Raw genomic sequence first — 21,607 nt, 5'->3', positions numbered from 1 at the left:
TATCATGTGCACAGTAAACAAATCAATGGAACAGTCTGGATATTAGGGTGAAGATTTTTAGGCTCATGGTGACAATCTGGCGTTGGCGAGAATCATCCACGAGATGCGTCAGCATTCCGCGTGTGAAAGATACAGCGCCTTTCCTTTACTTTAAACCAATTATGGAAGTCCGGTGATCTCTGATGCGTTGAACGGAATGCTGGTTGTTTTAGAGAAGAGGCGTGCAATTTACGTGTAAAGCAGCAACGCTCAGGCTTTCCACTACAGATTCTGCAGTGCTCTCGAATCTTTTTAAAGAGAACCCTTGGAAAATCGCCAACAGAAATAAGACTATTGCATTCAAATCTTTCACTACATCCATTTTAGAATACGCCACAGAAGTATGGGATCCACTACAATGCTAAATATTACCGAACTTCAATCCAATGTCCACCATCAATTAGTCAGGTTTTTTTTTATACTTGTTATGGTAGGAAAACATCATCATCAGCACTTTTACCGATTACCAATTTAGAGAGCTTGCAGGCGAGATGGCATCACGAATTAATGAATCTGTTTTATTTGATTTATCATAACAAACTTGAAATACACACAAAATGCTTATTTTCAGTCAGTCGCCAAGTGTAAAACTTGTTCTTTTAATTCACAAAAGTAACCAATGTTTTATGCAAAACAAACGGGTTGAAAGCCTCTTTTTTTCCTCGACCAATGTGCACCTGGAGCGACCTCCCTGCAAGTGTGGTTGAGAGTCCTACCAGGTCTTCATTTCTAGATTCTTTCCATAACAGAAACCAGCATTTCACATTGTCGTAAATGTTTATTTTGTTTTTGCCTTGTATGTGTTGTAGCAACTCTTAATTATTTGCTCGACTTAATGAAGCATTGTATTGCTGTTGATTTTTTTTGCACTGCACAACCCACGTCTGCCTATGGCCTAATACCAAGGCTGACCGTATGCAATAAAAACCGTAGAAGTTTTATTTGCGAAATCGAGAAGAGCTTTCGCACTAATTAAATGAGCTGAGTTAGTCCTATTGAGCTTAACTAAGCCGAATCGAACCTAATTAAGCTTGGGAAGGTGTAATTAGCCAATATGTGTTCAGACAGCAATGTACTGCTGCAAAGTGTCCGGGCTGAATTGTGGGCTTAGTTGGTATAACAAGCCATGGTGCGTACAGACACCTTCAGACTTCATTTTCATATCTTCGTTTCAGAAAAGTTTTATTACCTTTTCATTACAATCAATCAGCTTTCACTCAGACCTTGTGCTTGGTCATAGACAGAACACATACGGTAATCACATCGCCTCAGAATACAACCAGGTAGAGAAAAGTTTCAGTGTTGCCACAGTAACAGTAAAGTCGGTCAGGTGGCAACATCCAAAATTTTGTCGTGCTAGGTTAAAAGCTATCCGACACTAAAATATGCGTAAGAAGCACATTTATTTTGCTGCGGAAGCAACACTATGCTAGGCGCCGAGCCATTTTTGGTATCCCCGATGAGCCAAGGTGCGCATGCGCGGGGAGCGAGTGACGACACACGGATCACAGCTGGAGAGCCGCGTCGGAGCAGCCGTGACTCCTTCACTGCGCGGGCGACTCAGACGTACCGCCGCGCCAGCTGCGCATTCGCTAGGATGGAGTGACGTCACATGGTGCACAGCTGGCGCGCCGGGGCTACTACTGCCGACTCCTCCGCGCCGCGGGGACTCAGTGGTACCGCTGCCGCCGCCGCGTTCGCCGCAGATCTTGCTTCCGCAATTCTATTCGGGATGGATATTGGTCAAACCACAGCCAATCTTTTTATTTTTAGAGCGCAGCTATTTGGCGCCCATTCCTGATTTTCCCGGCGTCGGCGTTGTCCCTCATAACCACCTCCACTTCCTGCCTTCCCTTACGGCGCGATTCAGGTGCCCAATGAAACAATTGTGACAGATACTGCGCCTTTCCATAGTAATCATCTCCAAGTTCGCTCCCACCTTCCTTCCTTCCCTTACTGCATGATTCAGGTTTCCACAGAAGCAAGTGTGACAGATACTGCGCTTTTCCATTCCTGTGAATCAATTATGAAAGGAACGCTTCAGAGCTCAAGTGGAAGACGTGACCACACATGGTACACACTGTTAAGATAATTCATTAATAATGCGAGCGCCAACACCTAACTGCAGGGTAGCATGTGCACTAACCGAAAATGCACACACTCACAGAGAAAAACATGATATTTTGATGTAGTTTGCGTATATATAGCTAGTTTGATAGTCCAGATCCCTAGCCGATCGTGCGTTGGCTTTCGAGGAAGGCCTGGCCTGGGTCTAGCCCGCCCTCATTTTTCTTTAAAACATATATTGCTAGAAATTCAACGAGACACTTGCTAACTTTGGCTACAGCGTTTTCAAGTCGGTTTAAGATATTTGCGAAGGCTTTTCTTCCCGTCTGCTTGTGGTATTAGTCTATTCCCCACGCGACGTTTCTATGGGGCCACGCGCTGCCTCCCGCAACTTGCCGATAACTTAATTGCTCTGTTCATTTCTCCGACCCCAAAACTTCCTTCATGACCGTCAAGAACTGTTAATGGGGTGTTTTTTGAAGAAATATGTGTGAAAAATAAAATACTTGTCTGTAATAGTACATACATGTCTTGCTCGAAATCTTTGCCTCAATCATCGGAAAAGGTGAAACAGCTGACGAGCAGCGCTCAAATTTCGCATTAGGAAGTAACGTAATCGTCGGGAAATTTTGTTCTTTAAAACTTATAGTAGAAATTCGATGAGGCACTTGCTAACTTTGGCTACAGTGTTTTCAAGTCAGTTTAAGATATTTGCGAATGCTCTTTCTTCTCGTCTGTAGGTTGTAGCACTAGTCTTTTCACCGCGCAACGTTTCTATGGGCCCACGTGCTGCCTCCCGCAACCTCCCGATAACTTCATTGATCTCTTCATTTCTCTAACCACAAAGCTTCCTTCATGCCAGTCAAGAACTGTTAGTGGAGTGTTTCTCGACGGCATATGTGTGAAAAATAAAATAGTTGTCTGTAATAGTAGCCACATGTATTGCTCGAAATCTTTGCCTCAATCTATCGAAAAAGGTGAAACAGCTGACGAGCTGCGCTCAAATTCCGCATTAGGAAATAACGTAATCGTCGGCAAATTGTTCTCCAATCTTCCGCTGAATACGACTTACTTTCGAACATTCTGAATGTTGTACTTGAAGAAAAATAGAATTGCGTCCTGACCACCTGGCCACCAAGACCTAATTTTCAGCTGTGATTCTATTTTTACACAGTGCATTGTGGGGGTGCCTTTTTATTAGCAGGTACCCCTTCTAGCGCGTACTGCACACTTCCATATCAATGCTTTAGGTTAGACATAAGACAAATAGTGTCAGTATTAGACTAAGGCAACAAAGGATGCCGCATATTGCGACCACACGAGGAAAGTGCATAGTCAAGAAATTTTTCAACTTTTTAATAGTGTTCAGAATGGCAGTAACAGCGCAGACCTCACCGCTTCCTTGACCCTTTCAGTGATAAACAGAGCCACATCGAAGCATCTTGGGCCTTTGTGGTTCATCATCATCATCATCATCATCATCATCATCATCATCATCATCATCATCATCATCAGCCTGATTATACCCACTGCAGGGTGAAGGCCTCTCCCATATTTCTCCACTTAACCCGGTCGAAGGGAAATAAATGTGGTTGACTTGTGATTTAAACAGGATTTTTTTTTCCCCATGTTCATATCATAAGTTCGCATGGTTGGATAACGCCTAAAATTTGCTTCAGTTTCGAGTAAACTTTCTGAACGCGTCTCATTTCAGGAATATTTGCAGTGGACGTTTTAAATTCGTGCTGAAAACTCAGGCCGCGTTCAAGTTGAATATAGATTTTCTGCGTTCATTGAGTAAAATAGAGAATTATTGTTTAATGTGAGGGCAGCAGCATCGTGTGTTAGAGGTACTGGAGCTACTCAGTGTTACGAGACTTGGACTGCTTCTCCTGTTTGCATAGCAGAATAAAGGAAGTGACCAGGTAGCGCTTGGACATCTGTCCACAGCTGAATGAATAAAGAACCTTCTTCTTCGAGTCTCTGCTGCAGAGCTGCCATTTCCCTAAATCCCAGCATATGAAAAGGCAGTACGACACGTGGACGCGCGTCGCTGCTTCGTACGAAGATTAAGGGGTCTTTATGGATGGCCTTGAGCCTCTCAGGGACGCAGACCGCGAAGTGACAGCCGGCCCACGACTCCAACTTCGTTTGCATTCAAACGCAGTTAGGTGACAAAAAAGCTCGTGCGTACAAATTGAACTCCTTTAGACAGTAACTGTAGTTGTTCAAAGGGAGTGTTATAGTATGTAACTGGCAAACAATGAGAATGCATTGAGTCCTCATTCGTATATTTCCGCAAAACGCAATACGTGCGGGCACTGCATGTTCGGGTGCTTCCTTCTCTTTGGTACAGAGTCGTTCAATAAATTTCTTAACTCTGAATTCTCACTCTTTTTCTTTGGTATTATGTTTCTGAAAAATACCCATCCTGTCTTACGTGTTCTGTACGATAATCCTTCTAACTAGCTTGCCGTATGTCTTATACTCAAACCACATAAAACATTGGAATTCAGTGAGAATTAACATTCAGCCTACATTGAAAAGCCCGAAATTCATACTTTGCATTACTTATACACATCAATTAGTAATTATCTCTTAACAAAAACTTATTGAAGCGGCACAGATGTTCATTTTTTCTATTTCCCTTTGGATTTTATTCCCCATAAATGTCGCTTAGGTCAAATGCTTTATTTTGAAAGGACGGAAATCTCGGTTTCTGTTAAAGAACATCAGTTGCCTCAAATAAGCCAATTCCCTACTATCGCCCTCTTCATAGTCTGCAATGCCGCTTCAGTAAATAGACATTGTTTAACCTTGCTACTAAAATTGAAATTCTAAGACAGCAATTTGGAACAGTTCGGGAAAATTAAGACATAATACTGCAGTAATCTATGAATCGCTGCTCATATTGTCTTGCTAAGCAACTAAAAAAATTTAAACCAGCAGCGGCAAAGTAGTGGAACGTCGCCCTAGAAATTTTTTCGGGAACCATAAGCACCAACGCGAAAGTGAGGGTGGGGCTTTGCGTAACGTTGGCACTGTCGCAGCAAGCTCGCGGAGAGATAGAAGCGTTGTGGTGTGCGGCCCAGATTTTGCAGTTTGAACATCGGGCGGGAAGATAGCGAAAACGTCCTCTACATCTACCAAGATAAACTACGCCAAACTAGTGCTTCCGCACGTTATACTAGGATCAGCAAACCTGATTATCAGCATTTTGTCTCACTTACTGCATCAGATACGAATTTATTAGAAGCCTGTGTTTTGGCTAACGGGGAGACGGGAACGCACAAAGAAGATATATAAAAGGAAGCGATGTCATTGACCATAACTTTAGTTTAACACGACTACGGGCATAAAAAGAGTGAAAAATAGACCTTTGAAATGTATACCCCTTTCAACAACACCATTTCTATAAGACACTCCGAAGAAGATATAGTCATGGACAAAGGTTATTTCCTTTCAAATATGTTCTGAGATTGTTTATATCAGGTGACGCGCTCGGTTGGAAAATTTTATACTGACAACAAATGTCCAGTGGAGAGGCTTTGTTGCGAGAGGTTGCGCGGACATCGCATTGTGTTGAAAGGCTAGTATTTCTGCCATACGAGCCATGCCATTTGATCTTCCTTCATAGATCTATTGGTGATTGTGTGTCGTCATCTAAACCATGTAAGTTATCTGGTCATGCTTTAGAATCAGCGAAATATATCAAAACACTTTCCAAGACTGTGAGTGCTTGCATCCCCACTTGTTGTTGGCCGAGGATTACGTTCAGCGTGATTCGAGGGAATGATAAAACGTGTTTTTGTTTTCTTAAATAATCATGTATCCAGTCCCAATTAGTGTTTCCCTCTGCGTACTCTCTTGGTCTAGAACCATTGCAGTGTCTAACTATACAACTGACTAAGTCTGCTTTGAATACAGGCTAGCACAAAACGGTGTTGCCTGTAGTTTCTTACGAAAATGTCCTTTTCTCTTCACCAGTACAAACAAGGCTTCTTTGCACGGTATGGAATTAGTACACCTGCGATGAAAGATCCGCTGGTTGTCGAAATAATTTCGGAGTTCCCCACTATGGCCGCCGTTTTCTATCTTCTTCCACTCTTTTCTTCCTCCTTTTCCTTACGGTGAGGTCAGCTGTCCACCCAGAAGTGTGAAAAGTACTACGCCTTTTCTTTCCTCTAGACCAATTTGCACTTTTACCAATAACCATAGAAACCTTGTCTGTCTCTGTTTTTGTTTGATATAAGTACGGTAGCGAGTAGAGAATGTGGCTTGTGATAAATTGATTTGGTTTGGTAAAACTATTTCCCACAGTAAGGGTCCTGAAGGACACTCGGCTAGGCGCCAGGTGTAGAGGGCAGCTCTCACGTCGGCACAGAGAGCCCGAAGCTCTCCTCCGCCGCGCGGGCCTCCTCGACAGCCCGAAGCTGATGCCTCTACCATGGTTTTGAGGTCACGCTCGCGCATTCCACGGCAATTGATAGTTATTCGTTTGATTAGGCGGGCGATATGATATGTAGTGGTAGTGAGTGTGGAGAATGTAGCAGTGTTAAAGCCGTTGCTTTGCATTAGCATACCTAGTATTTGAAGCTCGGCAGTTTGCACAAAAGGCCGTGTTTAATGGTCCCAGCGTGAAAGAAGCGAAAACAAAATTGTGGAGGTTGAAGGCCTCGCCTTCAGAAAAAGGGTCCGCGGGTCATGGTCTCGCCCAACGAGTGACAAATCCAGTCTCGTTTAAAAACACCGGTTTATTCCGGATAAACGAAAAAGCATTCAATAAAAAGAAACAACATTTGGCGCTACTGAGCTGTAAACATGTTGTTCATGCTCGCGACAATAGAAAACCAAAGATAAAGTAGAAAGAATGTCAGGGCTAACCACGGCGAGAGGAAACACACTGCGGAGCGAATAGGGCGAGCAAAGGGCCAAAGCACTAACGGCGGCACAAGAAACATTGCTCGTCGCGTGGCAACAACTCACGCAAATACGCCTAAGCTACTCCTCCAGGCACTGCTTCCGTCTTCTTCTCGCAGATCTTGGTACCGTCATCCGAGCACATTCCGCTAACCCTTGACGCACGCTGGTCGCCCCACGCTGGTCTCCCGCCGAGAAAAAAGCCACGAGCCTTGCTTTCGACATGCTTATCTACCTTCGCTTCCTCGCCGATAACAATCCGCCCCCACGATTCCCAGCTCGATCATGCGCAGTCCCGCTGCCCGGACAAACATCAGTACAAACATAAAAAAGCGCGCGTGGTTTTAAACAATAAAAGGGGCCGCAGGGTCCCACACTAGCATCTTAAGGAAGCTACTGAGGAAGCTAAGATGTCGGGCGACCCTTCCGAAATGGATTGCCAATTATTTAATATGATACCTCGGAAGAAAGAGCTGGACGACGAGCTAATGAAACAGTGATGTAATAGGCACCTACGCAGAGAACTGGCCAGGCAAAATAGGTTGATCAAAAAACATGCGGCCTGACTATGTGAACAGGGCTGGATGGACCTGTGCGATGAGTTAGGGTAGAATATGGGTCTCTCAAAAACCTGGGCTATCTTGCGTAACCTAATAGATCATAGTCGTTCGATGCGACAAACTAGGGTAACACAGATTGCTTCTAAGCACAGCTTTGAGAGCTCAAACGAGAAACTGCTGGATCGCATTAGAAATGTATACATCAACCAAGAACTGAGCAAGCTCCCCCCGGAGTACTTGGGCATGCCCAATGCGAAACTCCATGAACCTTTCTCAAAGGCAGAGGTAAGAGCGGTCTTGGCCGAGCTAAAGAAGCGTTCAGCCTAGGGTCCAGATGGAATAGCCAATACCACACTTAAGGATCTAGAAGGCAATTCGATCAGGTATATGACTGAAATAACGAACACGATTTGGGTCGGGGAGTTACTAAAGGAATGGAAGCAGTCAAACCTAGTCCTTATTCCCAAACCAGGCAAACCTGCGGACTTGAATAGTATGAGACCCATCTTCCTCACTACCTTCTTGGGGAAGCTGATGGAGAAGGTAGTGCAGAAAAGACTCTCTAAATATATAGAAAGAGAAGGGCTCTGGCCAGACGAAATGGTTGGGTATAGGCCGGGTCTCAGCACTCAGGACGTCATGCTTCACTTGAAACACAGCGTCCTAGATAAGGGAGAACAGACCGGCACAAGAGCGATTCTCGGGCTGGACCTCATGAAGGCTTTCGATAATGTTGAACGAAGGGCAGTACTCGAAGGTCTGAACGATTCCAACGTTGGAGTGAAATGCTTCAGGTGCGTTAAGAACTTCCTTTCGGGCAGACAGACTACCACCAAATTCTTAGATCTCAAGGCTGAATCATTGCCGATGGAGGATGGAGGAACGCCACAAGGATCTGTTCTCTCCCCCGTGTTGTTCAATTTTACTCTGAGGAAACTCTCCCCTCTCCTAAAACAAATAGAGGGGATCCAACATAACACGCAAGCTGACGATATCGCTATAGACGGTAGAAGAATGCGTTCTTGCCAGAGGACAGTCCTGCTCTCCGCTTAAGTCTGCAATTTTTATACTCACATCGAAGGAACAAAAAATTAAATAATGACGCCTGCTAAAACTCTACCCGCCAGGGGAGGTGCTGGTGTGGGGAAATAGGGTACCAAGTGTGCCAGTAATCAAAGTATTATGCTTCCTTCTCCTAGAGAATGGAAAAAAAACAATATAGTCATAAACAAGTTAGCCAACTATGTGTCTCAGGTAACTGGAATCTTTCGTAGAATTTCACTCAAAGATAAGAGTGTGGGGCACGGCCTCTTTCGCCTAACACGCTCGTTTATTATCAGCAGGATTGCGTATGCAACCCCGTTTCTGAATCTAAGCCAGAGCGAGGAACAAAAACTAAATATTATGGTTAGGAAGGCATATAAAAGAGCACTAAAAATTCCCACCAGCGTCTAAACTGAGAAGCTGTTGAATTCATGGATACATAATACGTGGCGTGAAATTGCTACAGCGGTGAGGGAGGCGCAACTCTGGAGGCTGAGTTCCACGAGGGCAGTAAGAAAGACCCTGGCCAGCATAGCCCAGCGGGAGCTGTCATACGTTTCAGCAGAAATATATCTTCAGGTTCGAAAAAGAGTGAACATCACTCCAACTCCGTAGAACATGAACCCGACACTCAACAAGGAGCACAGGGCACATAGAGTCAAAGTTATAAGAAAAAGACTACGAGGGGTAGACTCTACTCAAATTGCGTACTGTGATGCGACCTGCGATCTCAAAGGGGCGGCTCTAATGGCAGTAGTTGTCGATGGAGACTATGAGACTGTGGTCATCGGATTCCTCAACACAAGAAGCTCGCTCATAGCGGAAGAGGCTGCTCTGGCGTTAGCCTGCAGGAGCACCAAAGCCAAATTCATACTTTGCGACAGCAAGATAGCAGTAAGAAACTTTAATAAGGGGATTGTTTCGAAAGAAACAGTTAGGATACTTGGAAAATCGGTATTGGATAGAGAGATCTCCATCATGTGGGTCCCGGCTCACGAGGGGATTCCAGGCAATGAGGCTGCTAACAGTCTCGCCCGAGATATCTACACCCGGGCGGCCGTGGAATCACCCTTACCCGAGTCGAAGGGTCCGCTCATCACGTACACGGAAATCATGGCTGCACACAGGAATGAAAGATTAGACCTCACACCTCCTGATCGGTCTCTCACACCTAACAAGTGCAGAGAGTGGAGAGAATTACTAACAAACCGATTCTTTCCATCTTATATACACGGGGAGGGAGAGGAACCTTTAATGGTCTGCACCGAATGCGGGATAATAGCTAATCAGGATCATCTCATTTGGGAATGCCCTCATTCTCCCGGGCATATATGGAATCAGCGAGAAAGAAACCTGATATGCCCTCCACCGGAGCCGGGATCCGGAGCAGCTAGTTCGTGTAATCCGTCTGGCACGGGACGCTTTGCGAAAGATGTTCGCCTGCGGGGCTCCCTCTCCCTTGGAGCCCCCTCGGGACTTTCTGAGGGAGCGGAGGGGCCTCTACATCGTTGGCAATAAAGTTATCTTGAGCTTGAATTTGGCCCCACAAGGTTTAAGAACGGCTTGAACCTAGAGATAGAAAGAAAGCTGTGAGTGTTGCAGTGATAGCCTGTGTATCACCCCCTTTTTCAAATCCGCGGCTTTTTTTTATAATTTTTCTTTAAGTTATGGTTTGGAGAAAATTAGGCGCTTTATACTTTTCGTTGGACACCATGGAATGGTGGAGACCTGCACCTAGCCATGTCATGGTCGTGCTTTAATATTTTTTTTCTGCAAATTCTAAATTAGTTAATGAGAGAGGAAATGCGCAGTATCTGTCAGACTTCTCGCGGACTCTTGACCCGCACCGTGAGGGAATAGAGGAAGGTGGGAGTGAAAGAAGAAGTGAAAGAGTTGCGCGTTGCTTCAGAGACAAGCCCAGTAAGTTACAGCAAAAGATATGTATTTCTTTACTGTGCTGTACTCCTCTATGAAAATAGCAGCTGTTCTTTGTGCTGCTAGCGCCAACCAAACTTCAATGTACTCTGCCTCGTATATCCCATGTTCTGCTTAATAAACAACCTGCGCCTTTCAATATAGGCTCCTGTTCAGGCCGGATGTTTTCGATGCTCGCCGGGCAGAAAACTAAACTATACCTTTTTCTACTTTTCTTCTTATTCGGTTCGTACGGTTTGTAGGAGGCCACCGACGCTGCTTATTCAGGAGCTTTCAACGTCTCGTCGACACCCATAAAACCTGGCGGGAGGGGGGGGGGGCAGGAGGGGGGGGGAGAAGCTCTGTTAAACTTAAATTCTTCGCAAGGCAATGGGCATACTCAAGTGCCTGCGGGGAAAGGATAACGCAGTCGTGTTTATGAGAAGCTCACCTGACAACGAACAACGTGGTTTTACTTACTCTTCTTGCGGTCTTTTAGACCGACGGAAGGATGCGACACCAGCGAGCGTTGTAAAGCGTGAAAATGAGTTTCCGGACTCAGTGGATTAGTTATCGGGGGAGGCGGGGTTCAAATTTTCATGTTTGGACACTGCTCCGAATCTTATGAAGCCTCCCGGGATGATATATAGTTTCAGTTACGACGCAGTGGGCAATCTTAGTGCTTTAGTTTAAGAAATAGTTTTGCAGTAAACTAGCGGTTATCTGCTTAGGTTTTGTGCCTTAAACGATCACAGCAACGTTCCTAGGACGGGATAAGAAAGACATATAGCAGATCAAATATTAAGAAGAATTAGCAGACTAACACGACATGTAAATGAATTAACTACTTGTTAGCACAATGATATAATAATATACTTTGGTAAATAACTAATAATAATGATACCAATAAATGAAAATGTCAGTTTGGAAACACGTACATTGCATTACCATATCAACAGCATTTTGAATATCGGTGGCACAACCCACATCATTTGGAAGATTTTTCTAGTCAAGAATTGTGTTGGGAAAAATGAATACTAAATACATTGATGTGGTTTGATAACCCTGACGTTTTTTGTGTTGTCTAATCTCTCCGAAGTGTAGTATGGTTACTTTGGATAAATGATTTAGATTGCTGGTACGATTATTATAAACACTGTATAAGAATTTGAACCTGGAGATTTTTTTCTGCATGGTGAGCCTTCCATCCTAAACTTTCCTTTCTCAAATTTCTGAACTCTTTATTGAAAGATTAGTTTTTGCTAAAGTACCTTACTGCATATCTAAATAACAGCGCCATCACGTGATACTCTCGTAGTATCGTGCCATTTCTAATCCATGACCCAACGCTTTTGTTACCCACAAGTCATGACTATGAATCATGACTTTTGTATGACTCATCACGAACCAATAACCATTTCTTTAATCATTACGCCTAGATCATGACTCATGACTATGTCATGACATACCGTTTACCTGCCCCATCATGACCATTAAGATGTGAATTCCACTTCTGGTGACGTCATATCACGAGTTACATTTTGCTTCCAATTCTGCGGACACACTTGGCGCCAGCATAGGGCATAATAAGCCTTTCGTCTTAGTAATTTGCACCAAACTGTTTCAGAACACGCATCGACACAATTCAAATGCACACTCTGTATTCTGTTAAGCACGAGAAAAAATGCGCCTCCGCCATGCGCATAGCGGTCCTCGCGTTAAGCTATGTATCCAGACGTAAGAACTTCCCAGCTTGAAATATCAGCGTCTAACCTCGACTCAGTGCTAATGACGACATCGGCCTGCGAAATTTGATTTAGGCAAGCAAGGTTTTCAGTCTTACTTTTCCTATTGTTGAAGCGATGGATACCTCAAACTGTATCCGTTAACTGAATTCGTGAGTATTCCGCGCCAGTAGAATACGGTGTACCTCAAAGTTCTCTCCTTGAACCACTGCTTTTTTTTTCTTATAAACGGCATTGCTTCCGACATGTCAATTAAAATGCAACTGTTTGCCATGATTGTATACTTTATCAAGAGATTTCCAGCGAGAACGATCAGATGCTGCTAAATATGTCCTTGAGTAAAATGTAGGTCTGGTGTAAAACCTGGCAAATGTGCATTAACTATAAAAAACAGTAGCTATGACTGTGACGCGAAAAGTCAATCTGCTGAAGTTCTGCTGAACCATCGATAATAACACCTTATCTCAGGTAACTAAATACAGATACCTAGGATAATTACATCAGATTTAAAATGGAATGACCACATTCCGTACACTGTAAATAAAGCTATGAGGCAACTTTGGTATTTAAGGAGAACCCTTGCTAAACCCCCGACAGACATCAGACTACTTGCGTGGAAATCTTTCATTAGACCAATTTTGAATATGAGGGTTGTTTGGGATCCGCACATAAATATCAATATCACCAAACTTCAAAATATCCAGCGTAAATGTGTAAGATTCATACACAATTGTTATAGCTGGAAAGACTCCAACAGCCCTTTTGCAAACAGCTAATTTAGAAACCCTACAGGCAAAACGATGCGAAGAAAGATTAAAGATGTTCTATTTAAACTACCATAACCAACTTGGAATAAATAGAAATGCATATTTTTGTTCAGTTACCCAACGACAAAGCCGTTATTTTCATTATAAGAAGGAAAGCGATTTTGTGTGCAGAAGAAAAGTGTTCAAAGCCTCATTTTTCCCTTAAACTACCCCTTCTTAGAACAACCTACCTGCAAATGTTCTTAAGTGTTCAACGCTATCTCTCTTTTTTTAGTGCATTCCGTGATAGATAGCGGTGTTTGACACTGTCATATCATTTGCACTTGTTTTTTGTTTGTTCTGTACAAGTGATATACGTTCTTTTCGTTGTCGTCCTTCGCAAGACTGAATGTACCGATGCGGACAAAAGTAGACAGAGCACGCTATTTCCTTCTTACATTTTTCATGCGTCACATAATTGAAACGTTTTACGTTTTAAATAATGTTACATTAGTTTCTACATTATTGCTTTTAAATGTTAATTTTCACGAAGGAGCTAGGAGATATCCCAACAGTGCCACGAAAATCCAAAATATTTTAAGGATGTCTTTGAGGTAACACGTGGTGCAGTGCGCCTGCCTACAGCTGAGTGACAAAAGAGCTGGCTTCAACCGCAAGAAACGCGTAGAGTAGACAGCTCCAGTGGCCACAGTGGAAGTGGGCACAGAATACGGATTGTTGTCGATTCCGAAAAAACAAAACAAATTCATTGCTTTACTGGCATGAACGCTCTGAGGATAATATTTCTGTAGTGAACAATTTTGTGCTCTGTTAAGCAACAGACTGCTTGCAGAAACTTATCAAAGGCATATGTAGCTATAAATGTCTCAAGAATAATGCGGTAATAAGTGCTAATATTGTCTGTTGGACAGCCAGAGGGTTAGGCTTACCACTTAGCTTAGAGTGACGAATGACGTCGCTCGGTTGAACTTCGCAAAGAAAACACACCAGGATTATATATACAGTTACAGTACTTGACCCAGTCAACAAACTCATTACCGGTGGAGACAAACAAAAATAAAATGCTATTTATCACCAATAACACCAAATCAATGTCTAAAGGAAATCAATTACCATCAGGGGCCATCAACGGGCATGCCACTTGCCTTATAGAACCTTTTCAGAGACGATGAGCCTAATTAGGCCAATTAGCAACTTCGACGAACCCACGCCTCTTCCCGAAAACGCTTGAGGAGCCTCGACACGAGCGTATCGGTTGCTCTCCGACGTGTTAGGCGCGAAAAACAACACGCTCTTTCTGGAAACACTGTCCGGAGGGTCAAAGCCAGTGAACGCAGGTGTACATTGCACTCATCAAGTATAGAGGCTCACCAGAAACCCAGAGAAGCATTTAGTCTTTTGGAGTTCATCGACGTCACAGTCTAGCGGGACACCCAGTGCATCAAAAAGGATGAGAACGGTGGTGCAATAGGTTCATTCTGCCGGTATCATGAAACTCGCTGGCAATCTAGGACGAATGGAGAAAAGAAGTCGTTCTAGGACTGTTCAACTCCTAATTGGTTCATGGCGGGGAGCACTCCTTAAAATGGCACAAATAGCAAACACCTCGCAAGCCTTCCAAACTCATTGACTGTTCTCTGTGTGGAGAGTGCACAGTAGATATTTGCGCCCGAAAAGAAAAAGTGATTATTGTCATTGCCTGCATTGTAAATGAGGCAGCGGGCTGAAGTCAGATCATTAGGTTCTCAAGGGACTCTCGCACGCTGTGTCCTCCCTCAATCATAAAAATAAAGCTGTTTAAGCTACTGTTAATTGTATAATAAGTGTATTCGATTAAGAATCATAACTTCAACGCTGGAACGCCCACCTGCTTGTATGTTTTTTAGAGAACGTTCCATTTCCAGCTTGGGCCTTCAAGTTGTATGTTCCAGCCCAACTTTAATAATGTGAGTGAGGTAGTTACGAAAGTTCGGAAAAGTCGACCTTACGTCACGAGAAGTTCACAACAACGAAAAACAAGGCGAAGAAAACAAGACGAGCCCTGCGCCTCTTTCCGCTCTTTCTTTTTTTTTAGCATTGCCGTTCTTATGATCACGCACTTCCATCCTGCACCAAAGTGGCCGCAAGGTTTTCTCTCTTTCTTTTTTTTGCTGTATAAAGGGGAAAATATAAACGTTGAGATGATAAAGGGGGTATTAAGTTTTCACGAGACGATACTTTGTAACTTGATTTTCTAGTGTGTCTCAGCATTCTACAACGTCAGATCTAGCTGCGTGAAGTGGCGTCTTGCACGGCTACAGAACGTGACGCGACATCTAGAGAAAATGGGGGAGCACAAAAAAATTCTTTATCAATCAATAATGTGTTCAGCGGACGCTTCGAATGTCTGCTGAGGCAATTAAGGAACCCCTGGTGTTATAGGTGCGAATGTTTTGTTCAGAATGGTTCCGCAGGGCTTAAAAATCTTGTACATAATTTGACAGTTTGGACTATGGGGATGTTCAAGGTTTCGCGTTAACAGTAGAGGCAATAACGCCTGAATTATCTCCTTTTCTTTCCCCGACTTTTTGTATGTTTTGTGTAAGTTACTTTTGCGGAAATGAAGACGCAGTATTTGTCTCGGTATTCGGTGGCCAACTACACTTAATTATGTCAATGTGACAACGAATTTTTATTCCTCAATTGTTTTTATTCGTTGTTTAAATTCTTTTCTCGGGAAATATATCTACTGTATCTGCCTACACTCAAGGTCATTTGGGCCCAGCGAGGTGAAATTCGAATTTACACTCTAGTAGTAGAGGTTACACTGCAAAATGGGAGAAATAAATGATGATATATCTTCAATTGCAATGACGTCTTCTGTACCGTACATACGAAATACATCATTTGTAAATATGAAGTGCATTTGCCAGTTTCAAATAGAATGCAGGTGAAAAATATAAAGAAATAGCATGGACCGTTTACTTTGTTGGTACCTGTGTGCGTAGGTATCAGGCTTGAAACAATCATCTTTACCAAAACGAGAGAAATGTTTTCTCATTATAATGGAGGTTGTGGAAGTGATTGCAAGAAATTTTGTACCCGAACGTACGTGGTGAATTTCACCCAAGATATAAAAGTTCTGAATTCAATCTCTTGGATGTGACATGAGCGCAGTACATGCGAAAAACAGCCCTTGAGATATGTCCTCCTTTTTAGTACCTCATCCGCTCCGATGACGTAGAGCTCATTCGTACCGCAATGATGACATCAAAAACAAGGATGTCAGTGAGGTACGAAATGAATTCCTAGAGTGATTGGTGCTTCTCATGAGGCAGACATTACGTCTTCACGCTCGCAGGTCATATTGCTGGCTTTTAACCTTAGCTCTTTGTTTTTAGGGGGAGCGGCTGCTGTCTAGTGGCCATACGAGGGAAAGGGACCGTAAAATGAGCCTCGGAGGCTTGTCTCCATGCGAGAGAAAAGAAGCGATGAGTGAAACGAGAAATCTGTGGCCTTAGCGCTGCCCGAATAACAGCTTGCGTAATCAGAGGCCCGGGCAGCGCCATTGCGACGCTTCATCTTTGGTATATTGACGGAGGCCGCCTTAACGTTATCTGGAAATCTCTCGCGGCGACACCTCTTTACGGAGGAACATTACCTAAACCATTGCGTCACCGCTCGAACTACTTAGCTCGAAGGTCGCGGCGATATGAAGCATCCTACCCTTTCGTAATAATACGCACAAGGATGCAGAGAACTGATCATCTTAGAGGGCATGTAGATGAAATCCCAGGTGAAATTGCGATGGGGAATTCTACATCAGAGATTTTTGGTGGAAGCCTGGCGATCACATGCTTGTGTCACCGAATAGGTACTAAGGAAATAATGTGTTCGGGGTAATTACAATTTATCGAAAAGTAAGAGGTAAAGAGACGAATTATAAGGGTGGAGTAAACGCCCTATGTGAAAAAGGATTTATACAGTCATTTTTACGAAGCTGCTACCCAGAATGATACATGTCTACAAATGTTGTTCTTCATATACGTAAGAAATATCAGTTTATAGAAGCAAAATGTGAAACATGCAGTCTTTCTCATTTGCACCACAGTTATACTTGATGTAATAAGCGCATTGTGGTGCATGCCAGACAACGCTTCCTCAGGAAGGTAACAAGTAAATGCAACTCACAAGCTGGCAATGGATAATCGATTCCCCTGGAACTTTTGCGAATTTTCAAGCAGTATCACTCTGCACACTTTTTTCATATTCTCTCCCAGTTTCTCTCCCATTTTCTAACTATGCCTAAAGGCAAATATCGCGACAAAAAAATTGAAAAGTGTCCGTGTTTTATTTATCTTTTTGGTACGGAACAATGCTTCGCAACGATTCGACACGAAACAAATTTCTTGCTTTTACATAATGAAGGACGACCCATAGACGATCAGGTCACAGAGCGAACACCGAAAAGGCAGTCTTACAAAACAGTCATAGAATTTAAACTAGAGAGAGAACGTAGGCGAAAGATGAAAATAAAGAAGTGCAAAAGCCATTTGAGCAGCATTACTTTGCCGTAGCGTTAAAAACACCTTGTCTCAGTAGGAGTGTTTTCAATAAGAATCCACAAATGAATAGAGCCAAATTCGCATCATTCTTGTATAGAGAAAACTTCGCAGAGAAACATCCATGCTCATATTAGAAGTACTTATCCCGTGGCCCCTAAGGAGAGGCTACAAGGCGGGCTTTAAGTCCTAAACATATCGATGCTGTAAAAATTGTTGTTTCTTGAAGTCATAAACTTTACTGCAAAGCCCTTCTCGAAATGACGATTTAAGGAATCAAGATGTAGACCGAATCACTCGAAAAATTCAGGAGAGCTGCTGTAACCACTAGCGGCGTTACGCGTTATATTGTGCGCTGCGGAGTGGTGGCTCAGTGTCAAATTTTCTTTTTGGCGAGAAATGACAGGTGGTTGGGAACTGCCTAAAACTACATCCGAATTGCTGAATTACTGGATTCCGCTAACGCGTAAAAGTTTTGTTTATTGTTTAATACACAAGACCTTAGTACGCCTTGGCGAAAAATATGTTCGTTTTTCAGACAATACTAAAAAAATTGCAATTCAAGGCAGAAGATGGCAACTTAGAACAGTGGCATTTTATTCACATAAGAATCCTGTCAAACCAAATGCACATTTTCTGGCCATGTTCGATCAGGTATTAGAAAACGTTACGTGCGTAGAATCCGGGACATTCGAAACCGGTCACACAAAAAATTGAGAAATATTTCATGTTACAATGAGCCAACAAACCCTGCTAACAAAGAATTCTGCTAGCGTGAAGAGACCAAAAGGCCTGCTCCTAATACGAAAGATTGCTAGCTAGGTTATCGAGATTATTAATGGAAGAAGTAGATATTTATGCACTAAATTAACTCGCAGAAATAAAAGAAAATGATACAAAAGCGACCACTACGTTCTATGCGTAAACCTAACCGAATAGTGTATGGTAATACATTTGGTAGAGTTGTGAACCACTGTTAGGTTAAAAGTAAAAACAGAATGTAAATTACGACGTTTTTTTTTTTTTTCAGTGACAGCGCATAGCAAAAACAAAAATTAGGTATATATAAGCTCTCTTCCTCTTCTCTCAACAATGAAAGGTTGTGTAATTTGTTGGGAATAGTGCCCTGCACGTAGAAGACAAAAAAAGGAAAAAAATTACTTTGCAATTCTGAAAATAATAACTAGATTTCATAAAGTAACTATCTCCAGAAACGTTATTAGGAAGAAAAGAAAGCAGGTGAGTGTATATGGATAAATATTAAAAGTAAATGTCGCGAAATTCCACGGCTTGCATAATGTCGCAGGGCCGTGAGGATCTTCCTGCTTCTAATTATTTCTTTGCCCGAAGCCAAAAAATACCCTAATTGTTAGGTTTACCGACAAATCCATTCAAAAATGACAATTACGAAGTAATCCCTCCCTTTGAAGTATTACTTTTACTAAATGGTTTCCCCCGCTTGAAGTCATGTCCAGAAGACAAACATATGTTTCAACGCTGGGGGGAAATTACACTTAAAAAGCAAGAGGAATTCGTGATGGGAAAGTAGATAAGTGGAGAAGGCAGGCATCACTAGGCCTCAAAAAGGTGGAACGTGTTATCTAAAACAGCGGGTGTTTTTATAAGGTTTTCTTTCCAGGATTTCATGGCATCGATAAGCAGTGCTGACGATGCGAGCATAACACGGTATCCATTCTCGTTTTCTTTTTTTTTTTGTTTCTATCCTAAATGTAGTTTGGTATACTTTAGTTACCGTGTGTGTCCTGGTGCCGTAGCACATTTCATGGGTATAGCAGCAACAAGAACTCTTCCGTTGGGTGTACCCGCTTTCAAGTTCACCTCGACTGCATGACTAAAGATGATAGTACGGTACAGAAATCTGCTCCCAGGTTCAAGTCTTCCTTTACGACTCGGCCTACCTTGGTCTGCAATATCTCGCGGCAGACGTTATTGCTCGAGCTCATTGTGAAGACACTTTAATGTGCATGATACATAAGCCACCTATGCTGATTTAAGTCAATGAGACAGTGTCTGGACTGCAGAGCGAGCTAGTTCTAGCAGCGTACATTGCTTTAAATTTATATGAAAAAAAAAATGAGGCTGGGTCAGAAGCTTTTCACTACAAAATGTTATGATGGCAGGGGGCGGGGTGGCGGAGGGAGTTAACCTGTTCTTCGTTTTCTTTAACTGGGAAGAGCCTTTTATGTCATGAGAGTTCTGAGCGGGGCAATGCGGTATCTGTAAAATCCTACAATTGTATTTTTATTGAGTTGCGCGGGACCTGGAGGCTTGAGCCCTTGCCATAAATTCTGATGACAAAAGATCGTTATTTTCTAGTTATTAACAACAGTCACCTGTATCACGACAAGCAGACTTAAATACCATCTGGATCTTAGAACGTCAAGGTAAAAATAAATGTTGAAACACACACACACACACACACACACACACACACACACACACACACACACACACACACACACACACACACACACACACACACACACACACACACACACACACACACACACACACACACACACACACACACACACACACACACACACACACACACACACACACACACACACACACACACACACACACACACACACACACACACACACACACACACACACACACACACACACACACACACACACACACACACACACACACACACACACACACACACACACACACACACACACACACACACACACACACACACACACACTCTCTCTCTCTCTCTCTCTCTCGCACGCACGCACGTACACAAAGCACACACACGGTTTACTGAGAAAAGCTTGGACCTTGTGTGCGGATCGACAATGTGGCTAGAGCGCTTCCCCTCGCTTCTCCCCCTTTTCTGGCGGTCCTCTACTGCCGGCTTAAACCCTTGAGGCAACAGCGTGCCTTTGTTCCTACGAGCTACACCATTTCGGACTTGATCAATGGCTGCGGCAAACAGCGAGAAAAAAAAAATCGCAGCATTTTTTAGCAATTCGCTTGAGCACAAGCAGTAAAATGAGTAATCTCTGGGGAGCGATGCGAAGCAATACAGCTTGGAGGACATTACCTCCGCAAGCTGAACAAAACAAAGATGTTATATTTCCTGGAGGGGAAAAAACAAGCGAAGCTTCTCAATGGAGCGACCGTAAATGCATCGCCAAGGTCAAAGGTAAACGAGAAAATATGACGGTCATACTGGCGATCGGAAATGCCGATGCCATTGAACGATACTGATATGGAAGAGGAGGCGGAAGCAAATTTAAGAAAACAATTTAGGAAAGGGAAGGGGATACGTGGCTCCTTGGGGCCGATAAATATCCTCTTCTGTTTTTAAGAGGATCGAGGCAGGGTGCTGGGGAATCGATTAATATGTTTTGGCGTATTAACTTATTGTTCACTATTAAACACATTTTTACGTTATACTCTAATATCTAAGACGATGCCTTTGGTTTTGTAACATCGCACGTGCTACCGATCACATCAAAAGTTGTTCTCTTCTTTAGCATTTAGATTGCCTTGAATTTGTTGACCGGAGTAAACAGGGGAATCACGAATCAAAAGTATTATTATGAACAAGCACGTAGGGCTGTAACGCTCATCCAAATTCAAGCTTCACAGATTATTTTATTCATTTTAAGCCCCTAATTACTTGTAAGCAAAATGTTCGCCCATGCATTTTCTTTCACCGGTAAAGTTGGGTACTGGAACTAAACGCGACATCGGCTTGGATGATTCTTAGGCACACCAGGTCAGTTCAGAGCATTTTGGCTCTGGCACCTTTGTAAAAACGCGCGGTTCCTGATAGCGCTGAGGAAGTCCTCCCAGGGTAATGTTCTGCTTCTGGTAGCTTTAGGACGTTAGGCTTGTGTAGCTCTCTCTGCGCGCAAACCAATCTCAGTGTCTTACATATTCAGAGGTTGACTCCAAGGGAATGCTTTGAGCGAGGAAGAAGGAAAAAAAATTGCAAGCCTGCGCTTAAATCTGCTTAAGCTCAGAAA

This window comes from Amblyomma maculatum, chromosome 11 (genome assembly GCF_055883805.1).
Source record: "Amblyomma maculatum isolate TAMU_Amacu chromosome 11, ASM5588380v1, whole genome shotgun sequence".
NCBI classification, from domain to species: domain Eukaryota; kingdom Metazoa; phylum Arthropoda; class Arachnida; order Ixodida; family Ixodidae; genus Amblyomma; species Amblyomma maculatum.
The sequence above is the reverse complement of the archived record's forward strand: the minus strand, read 5'-3'. Positions refer to the sequence as shown.